General features: G+C 52.4%; 1 non-coding gene across 1 annotated transcript; it reads left to right on the top strand.

The window, feature by feature from the left end:
• Positions 1-5,238: 5,238 nt before the first annotated feature.
• Positions 5,239-5,428, top strand: LOC135908054 (U2 spliceosomal RNA). Its single transcript, XR_010566183.1, has one exon. It is a non-coding gene; the product is annotated as a U2 spliceosomal RNA (small nuclear RNA).
• Positions 5,429-18,653: the final 13,225 nt, after the last annotated feature.

Raw genomic sequence — 18,653 nt, 5'->3', positions numbered from 1 at the left:
TACCCGGACCACACGCAGAATTCCCTTCGGATTTCTACAAGACTGCCGCTGCTACGAAGGCTATGTTAGAGAAAGAAGCCCCCGGCACTAACATAGATAAAGACTCACCAGCTAAGATCATCGAAACCATAACGGAAACCCAATTATCAACAGAAGACAAGGAAAAACTCGAAAACATAAAGGCAACCCAACCAAAAAAAGATAAAACTTTCCCAAGAAGTTCAGGACTTCGAAGTGAAACGAAAATGGAAAGCACTCCCGACCCGGCAGAGTTTACACAGACTGGGCATAGTTCCGAACGATCGCTGCCCCAACTGCAGCTACTCAGAAACAGTCGATCATGCGTTATTCGAGTGCGTCGCTGCAAAAGCTGTATGGCGATTAGTGCTGCACACCTTCGGAGTACGACTGCAGGCCATGGTGCAGAAAACCAAAGGCAATTTCGCCGCCCTAGTTTTTGTTTGTGCAATGTACGCCCTGTGGAAACGTCGATGCCTCGCTGAGGTAAGGAGAGTGCCGGTAAGGGCAGCCTACCCCACTCTCCAGAAAATAAGCCTGCTCCTATGGGAACACTTGAACGAGGAACTCGATGCAACAGGGGAGGAAAGTTTCCTCCGCCGCTGGCATACGAGATTCTTCATTCAAAAAAATGGACAACTCGCGTACCCGTTATTGCCATATTAACGTTCCCCCCTTAGCACCCCACACAAAATCAAACGCATTTTCGAAAACATGTAGTAATTAACACAGCCCTCAGTGTCGCAACAACAGTTGCCCACAGAAATATGTATGGGAGACACAGCGCCCCAAGGTTTTTCGAGACCTTCTCCCTCGTCTTCTATGCAAGTGTACGACCCTTTAGTAGACATAGCATTGTATAATGCAGAGTGATCTTTCTTTTGTACAATGTTTCAGCAAAGTGCATCGGTTCCCAGTGCAACTACCAACTGTACCATAATAAGTGTACTGTACATTGTTAACCTGTGTTTGTTTGAATCGATCCGATGTATGAATAAAACTTCCCTTGTTGTAGTCAATGCAGCTGGCTTGCCCGGACTTTGACACACTTATCTTTGTAGAGGCGCCTGGATACCTGCTCCGGTTATAGCAGTGTCTTCCCCTATCCCAGCCCTATCTTTCCAGGCCCTCGGCTCCCTGCTGCACTGCCTCCAGGACAGCCCACGTGCTGCTACCTGGTGGCCCCTGGACGACCCACACCGGCCCGCTTCCTGGTCCTGCCGCTGCCTGGCGCTGCCTGCCGCCCCCCGGAGACTCCTGCCCCGCTCGGCCTGACCACTGCTTGGTGCTGCCTGCCTGCGGGGTGCCTGTTGGTCCTGCCGTCTCGACTGGTGCTGTGCTGGGGCACAACCGGCTGGCCCCTGCCCTCGCCATCGTCTGTCATGGGCCCGGCCCACTCGCTGCCATCCCTGGTGGCCCCCTAGCCTCCGGACCTGGCTTCCTTTAAGGAGAGCCGCCGGGTCCGGAAGGTAAGACCATTCAATGGATCTTGGGGGCCACGGCCACACGGCCCATGACATCAGCGAAGACGATGGCGACCCCAACACCCCTGGGCAGGAACGCCAGCCGGCCCGTGAGGATGGCACCCTCACGGTGTTTTTTCCCGTGCCCCACACGGTGCGATGCTGCGAAGAGGGCTGCCGAGCTGCCTATGCCGCGGCCAAATGGACAGCGCGGCGGCAGTCCCTCCAGCGGCACCTGGAACTCGAACACGGCACCAGGATCCGGCGCACCATCAACCTGTGCAGCATCTGCGGCGAGACACTGGGGCTTCGACCAACCTCTCACGCCTACCTGGCTGCAGCCAACTCGACTGCCGCCCCCCCTGCTGCCCTGCCACACCAGTGTGGCAGTTGCTCAATGTCCTTCCCCACAAGGAGGGGCTTGAGCAACCGCGAGCAGTGGCACAGGAGGGAGGCGGCACTGGCAGCCAGGCGTGATCTCGCCGCGGGTGCTGCCACTGGTGCGTCGGAGCAGGACAACGACAGCACCCCCGCAGTAGAGCAGGACAGCACCGAGGGTCCCGCTGAGGACCCTCTTGGAACACCAGCAGTGGCCACCGGGCAGGCCGGCGACCCGGAGCCGTCTCCCGTGGCACCTCGGGGAACACCCGGACACAGCAGCGATGGCGAGATGGCCGAGGCACCTTCTCCGCGGACGCCAAACCAGTCAGGGCGGACCGCGACCTCGGCCTCTCCTTCTCCAACACCATCGCTGCCGTCGAACCGAGGCAGCCCGGGAGCACCAGTCTCCGAGGCTCACGAGCCGGCGGCCATGCAGGAGCTCTCCCCAGGCAGGGCAGAGGTGCAGGACCATGACGGAAGCACCCAGGACTTCGGGACCCAGGACGAACATGCTGGTACCACACGGCCAGAGGGCAGTGCGTGGACCTTAGCGGACGAAACGGCAGAGCTGCGGGCATTGAGTTGGTTGCCTGAGTCTGCTGGGGAGTGGGCACGGTTTGAAAACATCCTCGACCGTGCCATTGCAGCCGCAACCAAACACCTGCGGCTGCCAGTCGGGGACTCGCGCCAATCACGGAGGCGCGAGGTGAACCCCGACAACCCCCAGCAGATACAAACTCTATACAGAAGGAACCGGCGCCGGGCAGTGCGGTTAATCACTGAAGGCCCGTCCCAGCTCTGTCCGATCGACCCCCACGCACTGCAGGACCACTACTCGAACCTCTGGTCACCAACACCCGTGGATACCAGCATCCTGAGGTCAAGGCTTCCAGCCACCGAAGAACTGGACTTGTGCCCCTTTACACCGGAAGAAGTCGCAGCCAAGCTCCGTAAATGCGAGAGTACAGCTCCGGGGGAGGACCGCCTCATGTACCACCACTGGAGGCAGGTGGACCCTGAGGGCAGGTTCCTGGCGGCGGTATACAACGTATGCCTCCAATACCGCCGCACGCCCCTGAGCTGGAAGTCGACGAGGACTATCCTGATCTACAAGAAGGGCGACCGCGAGGACCCCACAAACTAGCGACCCATTGCCCTTGGTCGCACAATTGCCAAACTGTATGCCGGGTGTCTCACCACCCGGCTGCAGAGGTGGTTGGGCGACCATGCGGTACTGTCCAGGTGTCAGAAGGGTTTCCTGCCGCACGATGGGGTGTTTGAACACAACTTCGTGCTGCAGGGACGGCTGGATGATGCCAGGACAGGAGGTGGGGAGCTGTGCGTGGGGTTCCTCGATTTTGCCAACGCTTTCGGCTCGGTCGCCCATCAGGCCCTTGTCGACGCTGTCCGCGGCGCCGGCGCGGGGGAGGCCTTTGCTACCATCGTTGAAGACCTCTACCGCGCCAACACCACGTGCGTCGTGGCAGCAGCTGGCATTACGGAGCCAATCACCATCGGAGCTGGGCTGAGAAAGGGCTGTCCTCTGAGCGGCCTGCTTTTCAACCTGGTGGTGGACCTGGTCATCCGTGCAGTACAGGGAGGCGATAGGCAGCACAACATCCTTGCCTACGCCGATGATCTGACGCTGCTGGCCGCGGATCCCACCACCCTGCAGAGCCGCTTGGACCGTGTGACAGCCCTGTCGGCCCGGCTCGGGCTGCGACTCAACGCCGCCAAGTGCCGGTCTCTACACCTGTCTGGTCGCCACCCCGTGGGTACACGGCCCACCTCTTTCACCGTGGGTGGCGACCCGATTCCGGCGCTTGGCGACTTCCAGGGGCACAAGTTCCTGGGCCGTCCAGTGGGGTTCAGGGTGCTGCCGGACGAAACGACGGTCGACGAGGCCATCCACCTGGGCAGAAAGCTGCTCTCCTCTATGCTCGCCCCATGGCAGAGGCTGGATGCTATCAAAACATTTTTGTATCCAGCCCTCAACTTTGCCATGCGGGTGGGCCTTGCCAGCAAAGGAGAGTGGCAACGCCTGGACGAGGAGCTCCGCCCGCTCATCAAGAAGACCCTGTACGTGCCAGCCAGAGCTTCCAATGAATACTTGTACGGAAGCTCTCAGGCTGGCAGTGCAGGGATCCCACTTGCGGCGGAGCTCAGCGACATCTTTCGGGTGGATGGAGCCTTCAAGCTACTGACGTCGACCGACGTGGAGGTCCGGGAGCGTGCAGCAGGAGAGCTCGAGGGCGTCGTGTCAAGGCGGCTAAGACGACCCGCGAACACCGAGGACATGGAGGCCCACCTCTCAGGCGAGACGGAGGGCGACTTCCGACAAACGTCCACACAGGTCCAGTCTGTGTGGACGGAGGCCCGGAAAGCCTCCCGTCGCCTCTCCGTCGCCTGGGAGCTCTTGGAGCATGGAGCCCGCATCAACTGCGGGGAGGCCTCTGTGTCAGCGAGGAACCGCCACAAGCTGGTGAAGACCATCCGGGCGCTCCTCTCCACCGAAAGGGACCAATCTCTGCAAGACAAACCGAACCAGGGCAAGGCGATGGTGTGTGTGGCGGCCGACCCGGCAAACTCCCATTTCATGAGGTCCGGCCGCTACACCCGCTTCATCGACTGGCGCTTCGTGCATCGAGCCCGACTAAATCTCCTCCCCCTCAATGCCACAAGACTCTGGGCACCCGCAGCGGACAAAAGATGCAGACGCTGCGGGTATGGGGAGGAGACACTGCCGCATGTACTTTGCCACTGCATGCGGCAGAGCCGGGCCATGACTGAGCGTCATAACACCATCGTCGCCAGAATAAAAAAGGCTGCCTTGGGTCGGTTTACAGTCATTGCGGAGAACCAGGTCGTGGGCAACACATCGCTCAAGCCCGACCTGGTACTGGCCCGTGGAGAGGAGGCACTCATCCTGGACGTCTGCTGCCCTTTCGAGAACAGGCTGCAGGCGTTCCAGGACGCCCGGAAGGCTAAGGAGGAGAAGTACGCCCCTGTACAGCGTCATCTCCTCCGGCGGTTCCAACGCGTGACGGTGGACGCGGTGGTCGTCGGCTGCCTTGGCAGCTGGGATGTGGGGAACGACCGGGTGATGCGCAGGCTGTGCAGTAGGTCATACCTACGGACACTCAAACGCCTGTGCATCAGCGATACAATCAGCGCCTCTACAAAGATTTTTAGAGCCCATGTCGGCACCTCTTAATGATCTTATGTTTTTAGAGAAGCGCCATTTTTTGCATTGTTTTACACCTTTACAGTTTTAGTCTTTTATTACTAACACCACTAACTAGTTTTTTTTAGCCAATTGTTTGCGTTTTTAGATTATACACCTTTTATTCGTTTTCTCCTTGGTTCTGTAACTCGTATTTTTTGATGTACTGTAACTAGCATGAATAAAAAACGCTGTTCTTATCAGCTTAATATCTGATACGGGTTCTATATGGACCCACGATATTAAACCTATTTTTGGAAGTTGGCGGAGTGCTTGAAGCCTGCTTCACCTCCGCCGCAGGTCGGCCCGGTATTGCACTACCTTCGGGATCGGCCCCTGCTCACTTAGGTGAGACTTCATTCAATCAAAATGAAGAACACAAGCTCGAAGCGAGCACTCACGTGACACGCACCATTCCCATACTATACGCAACGATGCCGGTGTTTCTGAACGATTATCTGCTGTAATGAGCCACTTGGGGGGGAAGGGTGATTAGCCGTGGGTTTTGCAATCAATGTAAGTCCCACTCAAAGCCAACACTGCATTTTGTAGTTCACTATCGCTTTGATCCGCAAACCACAGCAAGCTCGCCCTCCGAAAATCCGCTGCCCTAGTGGAAGAAAGGTTCTCTATGAAACAAAAATGGAGTGCCCGATTTCCGGCAACATTTTCGCTGCAGTGGGACCGAGCGCCTCGAAAACAAACTTGTCGTATGGCCAAGTGTGGCGAAATATATTCAAGGGTTCAGAGGTGCCTCAGCTTTCCAACTTGTATGTTATGAATACCTGTTGCTACCTTTTCGTCATCATCATCCTGTTGGCTAAGACCACTGCAGGGCAAAGACCTCTCCCATAATTCTCCAAGCACCCCGGTCACGTGTAACCCCGGTCACGGTCGCCGTCTAGTGCCTGCGCCCTTCCTAATCTAATCTGCCCTCCTAAATTTCCGCCACCCCGTGCTACGCTTCCCTTCTCTTGGAATTCAGTCGGTAACCCTTAATTGATGATCTTCCCCCCACATTGCATGCCCTGCGCACGCTCATTTCTTTTTCTTGGTTTAAACTAAGGTGTCATTAGCTCGCGTTTGTTCGCTCACCCCCCGAATCTGCTCTATTCTTATCCCCCAAGGCACTACACCCATCATTCTTCTTTCCAAAGCTCGTTGCGTCGCCCTCAGTTACCCTTCGGTAATCCTTAAGGTCCTTCGTTTCGGCACTCGTGGCATCTTTCTTATTTGAATAGGGCTATTTCGTTCAGTTTTGGCGGAAAACTCAATGAGCTAGGCGCGATTGTGTCCCCGGCGCCGCTCTCAACAAGATGGCGGCGCCCAGGCTTTTTGCCTGGTGGTTCGGCTTGACGCAGAACACGCCTGCGGGGCAGCGAAGCCGCAATGAAGGAGCAACGAGCGGCACAGTGAAGCGCATGCTCGGGCGAAAAACGCGAACATCAGCCAAAAATACAACCAAAGGGCCAAATACGAATTTCCGTTATGGGAAATTGGAGTTCAGTTGGCGCGTTGCGCTCGCCTAAGGTAAAGAACATAAATGCGAGTGCCACATCAGCCAAGTCAATGCTGAGGATCGCGTATCATTTCTTATTTTTTCCCCCTTGCCTCCTGGCCTGCGTGGCCCTAGCGCGCATGCCCACGAAAGTAATGCAATAAGGAAAACGCGAAATCATGCGGTGGCGGCTGTGTCATATCTATTGTGCGTGCTTTGTTCTTTTTGGACTACAGTGACAGTGGTGTGCGTTATGAGAAAGTTTCAGTGACCAGCGAACCTATATTTAGAACCACATTTACGGTTATTGCTACAAGCTGCGGGTAGGTGTTTTTAGAGCGCAGCTCTTTGGCGTCCGTTCCTGGGTTTCGCGTCGTCGTCGGCCTCGTAACCAGCTCCGCCCCCCTTTCATCCCCCCAGCGCTAGCAGCGACCGACTGATACCGCTGGATGCCGCTGACGCCGCTAGAGAGTCAAGATAACGTGACTGCATAGAACACCGTCGCCCTCCCCCCCCCCCCTTTTCCGCATCGGCGGCGTTGTCCCTGAAACCAACTCCGCAGCTGGGGTTGACTCACTCTCGGCGTCAGCGGCATCAGTCAGTCGCTGCTATCTCTTCCCTCCTCTTTTTATCGTGTTGTCCGCTTGCTGCGCGCGCTTCTGCCCCCATCGTTTGCCGCTGGGTCTATACGCCACCCCCCCCTCTTCCTGCGAGTCGCGCTCCTCCTCCAATGCAACCCCTGTGCGGTGGCAATCAGAGAGCCAGATTGGTGGCGGCGGATCTGTATATGTGCACCGCCCGAGCCGAAATTGCCGCTGCCGTTCGCCACTGCGAAATTATCTGCCAGTTCTTTCTGAAAAATAAAAAAAAATTCTGTGATAGCGCATACATGTGTTGCTCGATTTCTTTGCCTCAATCTATCGAAAAGGTGAAACAGCTTATTTGCTGCGCTCAAATTTCGCATTAGGAAGTAACGTAATCGTCGGTAATTTTTTTTCTTTCTTTCTTTTTTTCGCTACCGACGATGGGTTATCGCAACCGCGATCGGTTGTGCTAGACGCGTTCTTGCCAAACGTTGGCTCTATACGCGACCCGTGACGCGTGGTCGGCACATTCAAGCCGTCCATTGCAAACCGTTCCAAGAAGAAGAATGCTAGCTCCACGTTCCGCCGGGAGCGCTAGTTCGAAGATTGTACTTTTAGACCCTCGTGGAAGCACCGCCATCCCACGTTTTCTATAACGCGCTAAGATTCAGAGCGACAGCGACCACTTGTCTTTGTCAATATCTCGGACACACTTTTTTTTTCTTTAATCCAGATCGTTAGACGAGCCCGCGTTCACGCGCACTCGCTCTCTGCGATAAGCAGGGAAGCTCGGTTGGGGTGTTGTAGGGCCTCGCGCATGCGCTGCTGAGTTCGTCGCTTCGCCGGCCGGTCGACGCTGGCGCGGTACGGGTAATCAACTTCGACGGGCATGGTGAAACGTCACTGTGAAACGTCACGACTAGCAATGCAATGTGTTTGCGAGCAATCGGAGAAATGAGAGAGCCCCTGTAGATTAGTGGAAACGTTCCTCCAAGTATTACGTTTGCAATTTGCGCCTACGAACATGAACTAGACAAAGGAAATGATCTGTAGCCGCCTTCACTTCATAAAATTCCCGTACGAAGAAATTTGCGTGCGCACGTGATCTCCCGCATGAAGCCAGACGATAGGTTATTTTTAGCCGTTCATTTCGATTTGCCGAATGTAAACCGGAACACTTTCTCCACGCGCTCTTGAGGTTTGAATGACAATCAATGAAATGCTTTTTTATATATTTTTGTTTGTTCTATCTGGAACCAAAAGAATTCAGAACGCCATTTCAATCTTAGATTCGATTCACGCCTTGCGTTACGTCACCCCTGGCATATCTGATGAACATGCTCTGCTGTTAAGCTTCATGATCACGGCATTAAAAGTCGCCACTTCCCGAACTTTTATCGCGCCGATGATGAACCGTAAGCTGGATTCTTATTGTAATGATTTTATAGAAAGTTTTATAGTTCTATGGCTAGCTTCAAGGAAAAGAAAACATCGCTCAGCATTGTGAAACGCAAAACAACAACAAAAAATCTGCACGTTATTCATACTACAATGAGAAGACTAAGAATACTGAAAAAGATGAAATCTAAACATGCTGCAAGGAGCCAAAAAATGCAATTGAACCAACGAACTGAACTGCAATTATTTCATCAAGACATGCCCCGAAAAAACGTGGCCACTATCAATGCTCATTTCAAAGCTGTTTTAGAGCGCAGCTCTTTGGCGTCCGTTCCTGGGTTTCGCGTCGTCGTCGTCGTCGTCGGCCTCGTAACCAGCTCCGCCCCCCTTTCATCCACCCAGCGCTAGCAGCGACCGACTGATACCGCTGGATGCCGCTGACGCCGCTAGAGATTCAAGATAACGTGACTGCATAGAACACCGTCGCCGCCATGCAGAAATAGGAGGAAAGGGTGCCCCCCCTGTTCTTGTGCGGCGGATAGGGGTTGACTCACTATCGGCGTCAGCGGCATCAGTCAGTCGCCGCTATCTCTTCCCACGGCCGATCTCCAGGGGTGCGCGCGCGCGCTCCCCAGAGACCGGCCGTGCTCTTCCCTCCTCCCTTTACCGTGTTGTCCGCTTGCTGCGCGCGCTTCTGCCCCCATCGTTTGCCGCTGGGTGTACACGCCGCCCCCCTCCCCCCTCTTCCTGCGAGTATCGGGTTGTGGGAGAATGCGGGAGAACATCCCGTTCCTCTCACTCGTAACGCGTCCCACGGCTGTGACAACCTCGCGAGGCACTTGTATAGATCTCGTCTTTGAGAATCAAGCATTGGTGTACCAAGTCTAACATATATCAGCCTATTTCTCCGACCACAAAGCTTCCTTCATGACTGTCAAGAACTGTTAGTGGAGTCTTTGTTAAAGGAATACGTGTGAAAAATAAAAAAAAAATTCTGTGATAGCGCATACATGTGTTGCTCGATTTCTTTGCCTCAATCTATCGAAAAGGTGAAACAGCTTATTTGCTGCGCTCAAATTTCGCATTAGGAGGTAACGTAATCGTCGGTTTTTTTTTTTGTGACGGATAATAATTATCTTCCCAATGGCTGATGTGAAAATTTCAGAGCGCGGCATTTTCGAAATCTCAAGGCCCCGGCTGCTTTCTCTCTTCTTTAAATATGTTCCGGGTGGCAGATGGAGAAAAGTTTCGCGCACATAATTTAAAAGCCTGTAGCTCATTTTCTTGAAGAACACAAAGTGCTGACAAACCACCAAACAAGACAAAATTGAATCGGTATTACGCGCGATGATTTCGCACCGCAGTAACAAAAGGGTAACAAGCGGACGTTCATTTCATGGTGTGTATTTCATGTCTCTCACAATAATAATAAAAAGAATGCTACTGCATAAATTAGCTTTTCCCAAACTGGATGGTGTCGATCAGCTTCCTTAAATTGAGTTGGCGTTGATTGAGCAGGTGCGGGCCTCGGTTGTTTAAGATTTTTGTAAATGGCATCATTACTGGATAGATGCGGACGTCTGCGTGATGTGTGAAACTCGCTTGAGGATCAAGGGAGAACCCAAAAAAAATCATGTCATGGTGACACAAGTGGCACATGAGTACTGTTATCGGGAGGGAAAAAAAGAAAGGAAAACCGGCACGTACTAGGGAGACACTCCTCTTACACGTGAAGCTGCAAACAAATTGTTTTTCTTGAGACGCTCTATAAAGCTCCTCAAACGCAGCACCCGTACACGAAGACAAATGTCCAAACTGGAAAGAAAGCATGAAATTCGCGGCGCCCGTTTGCTGTGAAACAACGGGCAACATTACGCAAAGTCCGCTACCACGTCAGCCGGGGCGGCCGCACCCCGCCCGCGGTTGAGCCATATATGGGGACTGAACATCAGGCTGCACGCGCAAAGTCCACGACCACGTCAGCCGGGGCGGCCGCGCTTAAGCCTAAAAAATGCTCGGCGCTTAAGCCAGGTAGCGAGCAAAAATGCCCGGCGCTTAAACCGCGGGATTGTTACAGAAATTGTATGTAGTCGGGCAGGAAGGAGTCTGTCGGCGCCCGCGCGCGGCTAAGTCCGCTACCACGTCAGCCGGGGCGGCGAAAAAAAATTTAAAAAAAAAGCAGCCGCCTTGTTTCAGCGTGCGCGAGGCGGCAGTCAATGGCGGCCTCGCTGTTATAGCCCCAGCAGCAACGCACGCTAGTCTTTGGAGTCCTCTCGCGAGGTCCTCGTGTTTAGCGAGCGCCTCGCGCCAACACACACATCGCCCCGAAAATTGGCCGGTTCGAGACGCCAACGCACCCACTCATGTCTCGGGAGCGCGGCTTTTGACGATGCCGAAAGCCGCTTTTCGTGCGCGCCACTAACAGGATGACGAGGCACTTTGTTGACCACAAGAAACGAGCGCGACACAGCGCGCGCAGCGCAGCTCCCCGTGGCTGCTTCACGACAATCAAGATGGGCAACACCCTCTCGTCGCAGGTGCTAGCAGCAGTGGTCGTCTGCTGTTAGCAGACGACCACTGGCTGCGCCAGCAAGACTAGCCGTTCGAAGCGGCGCCATACTGCGACAACGGTCCCCTTCCGTTTCGCCTTTTTCTGCACCGAGTTGTGACGGAGGCAAAAAAAAGAAAGAAAAAAAGGGCTGCGCTTAACGGCAACCATTTCGTGCGAGTCTTGCCGCCGGCAAAGAGCTCGCTCCTCCTCTGTGGTCCGTCTCGCGAGAGGACCCAACACACACTTCGCACCTGTCGGTACTGCGATCGCTTTTGCTCGGGAAGGATGTACGTTTCAGTTCTGTACCGCGGACAAACCTTCCAGTCAGAGGCTAAGCCTCAATAGATCGCAGTGTGGTGGCTGCTCTACTACTTACGACACCACGACAGGTACCTAAGTCGTCTTCAGACGATTTGACACTGCAGCGATTCAGGCCAGCCATAGCCCCGGAGAGCGACCAGTGGCCTCGACAATACTCGGCCTCCGGTGTAGCGCTCTCTGGGTTCATTTGGCGTCATCGAGCCGGGAAGCGCGGCAGCCCGCCGCGCTCGACCCGGCGCTAATCTTACCCGCTTTCGCCGCAAGTGCACACGATATCGTTTCGGTGCTTAGACGGGATTCTGACTTAGAGGCGTTCAGTCGTAATCCCACGGATGGTAGCTTCGCACCACTGGTCTCTCGACCAAGCACGTGAACCAAGTGTCCGAATCTGCGGTTCCTCTCGTACTGAGCAGAATTACTATCGCAACGACCGGTCATCAGTAGGGTAAAACTAACCTGTCTCACGACGGTCTAAACCAAGCTCACGTTCCCTATTAGTGGGTGAACAATCCAACGCTTGGCGAATCCTGCTTCGCAATGATAGGAAGAGCCGACATCGAAGGATCAAAAAGCGACGTCGCTATGAACGCTCTGCCGCCACAAGCCAGTTATCCCTGTGGTAACTTTTCTGACACCTCTTGCTTAAAACTCTTAAAGCCAAAAGGATCGAGGGGCCCCGCTTTCGCGGTCTCGAATCGTACTGAAATTCAAGATCAAGCAAGCATTTGCCCTTTTGCTCTACGCGAGGTTTCTGTCCTCGCTGAGCTCGCCTTAGGACACCTGCGTTACCGTTTGACAGATGTACCGCCCCGGATTTAGTCTTTTCCCCGATGATAAAAAGAAACTAAAGAAAAAGGGGAAACCCGTACCTACGAAACGCAATAACGGGTTTAAAGCCAATTAAACAGAAAAAATGAGGGGTAATGACCCAACGTACTTGTTTGAAAGTAAAAGCCAATTGGAAAAATAAATGGTGGGCACGGCAACTGCAGAGTGTCCAAGACTCCTTCAGCGAGGACCGAAAACCCCGCGTAAAGCGTTTATTGATGCAATGTTGAGAAGGTGAGCGTAATGATGAGAGGACGAAGACCAAGTGCCCAAAGTGTTGGATCGGCTTGGGCTCCTGATCGAACAGACTGGATGCCTGGGTTGAGGAAGAATGCTGCAAACTTGAAAAAGAAACGGTTAAGGATGAATAGATTCTGCTGGCACATATATTATGAGCCAGCAGAATCTATACAAGCGACAATAGTCAGGGACATGACTAATACAAGTCATAGGAAAGTGGATGGAATGGTAATGCAGGAGGGGAAACCCAATATGGAAGAAAAAGAATGATGCGTGCATAATGTGCCACTGGGATATGATTGCACCTCGAAGTGGTGGTGACTATCCATCCCATCCACACACTTACCAGCTAGGGAGCATCGTACAAAACAGATTGAAATGATAGTGCACAGAAGCAAGGTAATAGCTGGTGGTATGTACACATGGGATGTGAAATGATTTGAAACATGTGTGTGAAATCCGGAGTTATTGTTTGCTAAGCCGGTGTCAATGCCGATCAGACGGCATGCAAGAGATTTAAGCTTCCACGCGGCTGAGAAAGGACCGCGAAACCGCTAAATTTCTCATTTAAATAAGGCGATTTCGTTTAGTTTTGGGGGAAAACGCCATGAGCTAGGCGCGATTATGTCTCCGGGGCCGCTCATGATTAATGACCATGAATGTGCTATGAATTGCGTATTAGCAGCGCAAGGTATAGGAATGGGAAAATCAATATGAAGACAAGTGGGGACACCCAATATGAGAGAAAGAGAATGGCTCATACTGAATGGGCAACGGAGTAATACCTGCCCTTATGGACGGAGTGACTGTCTGTCCCGGTGCCAGGGACACTGTGTCCCGTGAGAGAATTGAGGGGCCTGTTTGCATAGCTGGCCCCTCAACGACAGAAAATAAAAATAATAATAATAATAATAAGAAATAAAGGAATTAAAATTAAAAGAAAATATTAACGATGGAGTGAAGCAAGGTAATAACGAAGGAGAGGCACAGGTAAGGGATGCGAAACATGTACAGGCAGATCGTGCGTACGGTGGGCTGAGCAGGTAAAATGTACGGAGCAGGATGTGGACCATACATTTAGGACGTCACACGGTTTAGAGATAACTGCGAAGACTGTACAGGCCTACAGCACCGCAAAAAGTGCGAAGAGCCGTCCTCCGCGGGACACGTCCAGAATAATAGGTTGGCGAGAAACAGATGTTGAAGGAGAGAACGAAGGCTAGTGTACGCAATTGTACAGTAACGTATTCTGTGACTATTGACGACGTTGTGGTACGCCGTTCCTTCGGAGATCCGCCGGGCAAACACGCAACGTGCATGCGATGGCATGCCCATTGTTCGCCCACTCAAATCATGGTCGAAGTGATAGCAGGCATAGGCAACTGGCCCCACAAAAATTGAAGGCGCCTATGTTGCCGCAGTGTGGGGTGCAATGCCCAAATGCTCGTACGCCGGAGAGCGGGGCAGACCCCCTCTCGTGACGCTGCAACTGTAAGGTACAAAGGGCCTTCGGAATGGCATTTGTCACCATGTGTTAGCCTGGGTGAGACTACGGAAGACAGGTGGAAAACGTATAGGTGTACGCATATGGCGTTCGACGTTGGAGGTACCGATGAGTTTCCGCATGCCCCTCCAAGCCGCTGGAGTAAGGGTCCGCCACGACCCCCAGCCGTCTGGGTGTGCACAATTGTAACGTGAGGAGGTGGACAGCAGTATGTGCCGACCCATCCTTTGCTGGAGCAAAGTGAACAGCCGTCCCAGCCGCTGGATTTAGTGTCAGCCACGACACCGGGCACGCACGTCGGGCCATGCGGTGACACCCGAGGTTTTGATCGGCAAATCCACAAGGAAGGCCGAGGTGTCCATCCAGAAAAGGGCGCACGACATATAGAATGGGGCATTGCAGCCCAACTGCGCATGTAGGTGAAACGCGTTCATCGATAGTGATGAGAATAAGTATAAGTAGATGTGAGGAACATGGAGAGAAACTTAGGCAAAAATACGAGCTAGGACGCATCCACCCGCGAGCTGCCCCGCGGATAATCGCCAACCTATTATTCTGGACGTGTCCCGCGGAGGACGGCTCTTCGCACTTTTTGCGGTGCTGTAGGCCTGTACAGTCTTCGCAGTTATCTCTAAACCGTGTGACGTCCTAAATGTATGGTCCACATCCTGCTCCGTACATTTTACCTGCTCAGCCCACCGTACGCACGATCTGCCTGTACATGTTTCGCATCCCTTACCTGTGCCTCTCCTTCGTTATTACCTTGCTTCACTCCATCGTTAATATTTTCTTTTAATTTTAATTCCTTTATTTCTTATTATTATTATTATTATTATTTTTATTTTCTGTCGTTGAGGGGCCAGCTATGCAAACAGGCCCCTCAATTCTCTCACGGGACACAGTGTCCCTGGCACCGGGACAGACAGTCACTCCGTCCATAAGGGCAGGTATTACTCCGTTGCCCATTCAGTATGAGCCATTCTCTTTCTCTCATATTGGGTGTCCCCACTTGTCTTCATATTGATTTTCCCATTCCTATACCTTGCGCTGCTAATACGCAATTCATAGCACATTCATGGTCATTAATCATGAGCGGCCCCGGAGACATAATCGCGCCTAGCTCATGGCGTTTTCCCCCAAAACTAAACGAAATCGCCTTATTTAAATGAGAAATTTATTTTCCTATGACTTGTATTAGTCATGTCCCTGACTATTGTCGCTTGTATAGATTCTGCTGGCTCATAATATATGTGCCAGCAGAATCTATTCATCCTTAACCGTTTCTTTTTCAAGTTTGCAGCATTCTTCCTCAACCCAGGCATCCAGTATGTACCGCCCCAGTCAAACTCCCCGCCTGACACTGTCCTCGGAACAGGTCGCGCAGGCCCGACCGGCACCGCCCCGAAGGGAGACCGGGGGCCCATCGCTTGGCGCTAGAAGCGTGGACAACTCAATGGTGCGCTTCCCGCTCCACCGAGTAAGTAAAGAAACGATGAGAGTAGTGGTATTTCACTGGCGGCCACGAGGACCCCGCCGAAACGAGGCCGTGTCCCGTGACCTCCCACTTATGCTACACCTCTCATGTCTGTTCACAGAGTCAGACTAGTGTCAAGCTCAACAGGGTCTTCTTTCCCCGCTGATTTTGCCAAGCCCGTTCCCTTGGCTGTGGTTTCGCTAGATAGTAGATAGGGACATAAGGGTGGTGTTGGGCAATAAAAATTAGTAAAAGTAAAATTAAAATAGGAAACTAAGCCCTGCCTGCTGCACCGAAGTATTGCAGGCTGCCAAATTAGAAAAATAAATGAAAATGACGTGGTCAAATAATTTTGTGAGGAAAAAAAATGAGGGGGGAGTCTACCATCAGGGAACCACGGCCAAGGGAACGGATGGTTGCGGGATTTATTATTCATGAATACTATACATATTTTCAATATTGGCTGTCTTGACGTACAATTGTCTTCTTCTGTTCCGTAATATTGCATGCATACTTATACAATGTTAATTTCTTCGTTGTCTTTTCTTGACTCACAATATTTTCTTTCCTAGTCTTCAATTGCTTGTGTCCTCTTGTCTTGTCGGTGATCTTCTGTCCGTCGTGTCTTGTCGTTATCTTCTTTCTTCTGGCGTCTTCTTTCCAGGGTGAAATACGAATTTTTTTTTCTCTCTCTACCGGTTTCCACAGCCTACAGAAGTCCAGATTGCTTTAAGTAGATAGGGACAGTGGGAATCTCGATAATCCATTCATGCGCGTCACTAATTAGATGACGAGGCATTTGGCTAGAAACGACTTTATTGAATTTTCCCCTCTGAGATGTTGAAGGGGTAGTAGCCGTCCACCGGTAGGCAAAACGTGGCAAAAGAGCCAACGTCACTTGGGGCTGCAGGAATCCTGAAGCCACCAAATTTTTTATTTCTTGAATCCTTGGCGGGAGTGCCATTGAACCGGGCGGACGGCACGAACAGCCGCTTCAGCAGGACGTACTAGAAAACAAAATTTTTAAACAAGAAGAGACGAAAGGCACAAAAAGAGAAGCATGCAAACAAAATATTTAAATAGACGATGCTCAGGCGGCTTAAAGGGCTGGGGTCGACAACCACGCTGTACTTAGCTGGAAGCCTCTGTGTAAATATCATTTTCCAATCAATTTCCCCAGTTGGGCCATTAAAATTGGCAAGAAAAGGAATGCAGCATTGTGCTGCAAGAATAATAAAGATAAAAGCGATAAAATAATAAGGGTAAAGATAAAAGCCGATAAAAAAGAAAAAGATAAAAGCGTTAAGAGAAAAAGTAGAATACATGTATAAAGATAAAACACATAAAATTATGGAATGAAAATGAAATGACATGAAAATACATGGAATGGAAATGTACGATTATGGATGATCAGATGCAGGCACGTAAACGGGCTGCCAACTCCCCTCTCATCAAGCGACGACTTGTTTTGAAAACCGGTTAACGCAGACTAAGCTGCCCACCAGTGTTCTGGCTGCCAACCAAGCCAGTTCCCCTTCCCGTAGGCCAATTTCCTTGGCAGCCCGTTTGGTGCTTGGACAAATTAAACCACGTGCACCGAACGCCAGGCCCAGGACCTTCACCTCCTTCTGAGGCTGACGTTCTCGAAATTTTTTTTTTTATTTTTCACACGTATTCCTTTAACAAAGACTCCACTAACAGTTCTTGACAGTCATGAAGGAAGCTTTGTGGTCGGAGAAATAGACTGATATATGTTCGACTTGGTACACCAATGCTTGATTCTCAAAGACGAGATCTATACAAGTGCCTCGCGAGGTTGTCACAGCCGTGGGACGCGTTACGAGTGAGAGGAACGGGATGTTCTCCCGCATAAGTGTTAGGAAATTGCTGTTTGTCTTTATGTCAACATTAAAGTCCCCCACTACTAACATCGGTGTGGATCGATGGACGGTTAATGCGAGTTGCAGGAAGTGCACGACGTCTTTCGTGAGTGCGGTAGCGGACTCACGAAAGCGGTATCAGTCAGTCGCTGCTAGCGCTGGGGGGATGAAAGGGGGTGGAGCTGGTTACGAGGCCGACGACAACGCCGACGCGACACCCAGGAACGGACGCCAAAGAGCCATTTGTGTAGCCAGCCCTCCTCCACAGTCTCTCCTCCTCCCTTCCATCATCCTCCCTCGCCCGGAGAGCCGACAGCGCGCATGCGCGGCGGCGGAGCAGATTCGTCGGCGAGCTGGTTACGAGGCCGACGACAACGCCGACGACGACGCGAAACCCAGGAACGGACGCCAAAGAGCTGCGCTCTAAAAGTGACACAAGGGGCAAATATTTGCGCCTCTTGTGGGTGCACATGGCTTCGAGGGTGTCAGTCTTGGCATCCCAAGCAATCGCCACATCCAAAATGAATGTTTTATCCTTGAGGTCCACAACGACGTCAGGCCGGAGCCTGACACCGTCATGGGCCACAAGGAGGCGTTCAGTTGAGATGTCAGCATCTGGATGACGTGCCTGAAGTTTTTTAGTTATGGCTTTCGCAATGAAGTTATGCCGTGAGCAACGCGGCTCGTGGACGGCCTCACACACCTGGAGGATATGATAAGTTGTTTCTTGGGCCTTATGGCATCGTCTGCATAGCTTCGCCGAATCATCACTACTATGCCGATTAGAGAGCGTCCGCGTAGGGAATAGGTTAGATCTCAACCGAAGGGCCTTGATACGGTCCCCGTCACTCATGAACTTTGTGTTCGGACTGAGCCACCTATTCCCGATTGGATCGCTCTCGAAAGCGAAAAGGCTTTTGTTCGTGTATTTTATCTTGACATCCTCCAAGTGTGATTTTCGGGCTGTGTGCAGTGCCCTATCCAGAGGCGCCGACTCGACGATCCCCGACGGCACGCCCATCTTCTCCTCTAGCTGCTGCCGGAATCCGCCAAGCGCGCCGTCCAGAACGGCATCCACGATCGGAGAGCCTAGACGCTGGAGCCTCGCGAAGGACTTGAGATTCGGCCGAAACGCGAGAGAGCTCCAAGACGCCCAGGCCACCTGCTCGATGCGGGGCATGAACCATGAAGTCTGGAAATGATGCCGGCAGGTGCAAAATTTGCTTAATCGCCTGCCGGACAGACCTATCAATATTTGCAGTGATAGGTAGTACTGAGAGGGAGCTTGAC

The sequence above is a fragment of the Dermacentor albipictus genome, chromosome 10 (genome assembly GCF_038994185.2).
Source record: "Dermacentor albipictus isolate Rhodes 1998 colony chromosome 10, USDA_Dalb.pri_finalv2, whole genome shotgun sequence".
In the NCBI taxonomy this organism is placed as follows: domain Eukaryota; kingdom Metazoa; phylum Arthropoda; class Arachnida; order Ixodida; family Ixodidae; genus Dermacentor; species Dermacentor albipictus.
This window is presented reverse-complemented; position numbering and strand designations above follow the sequence as displayed.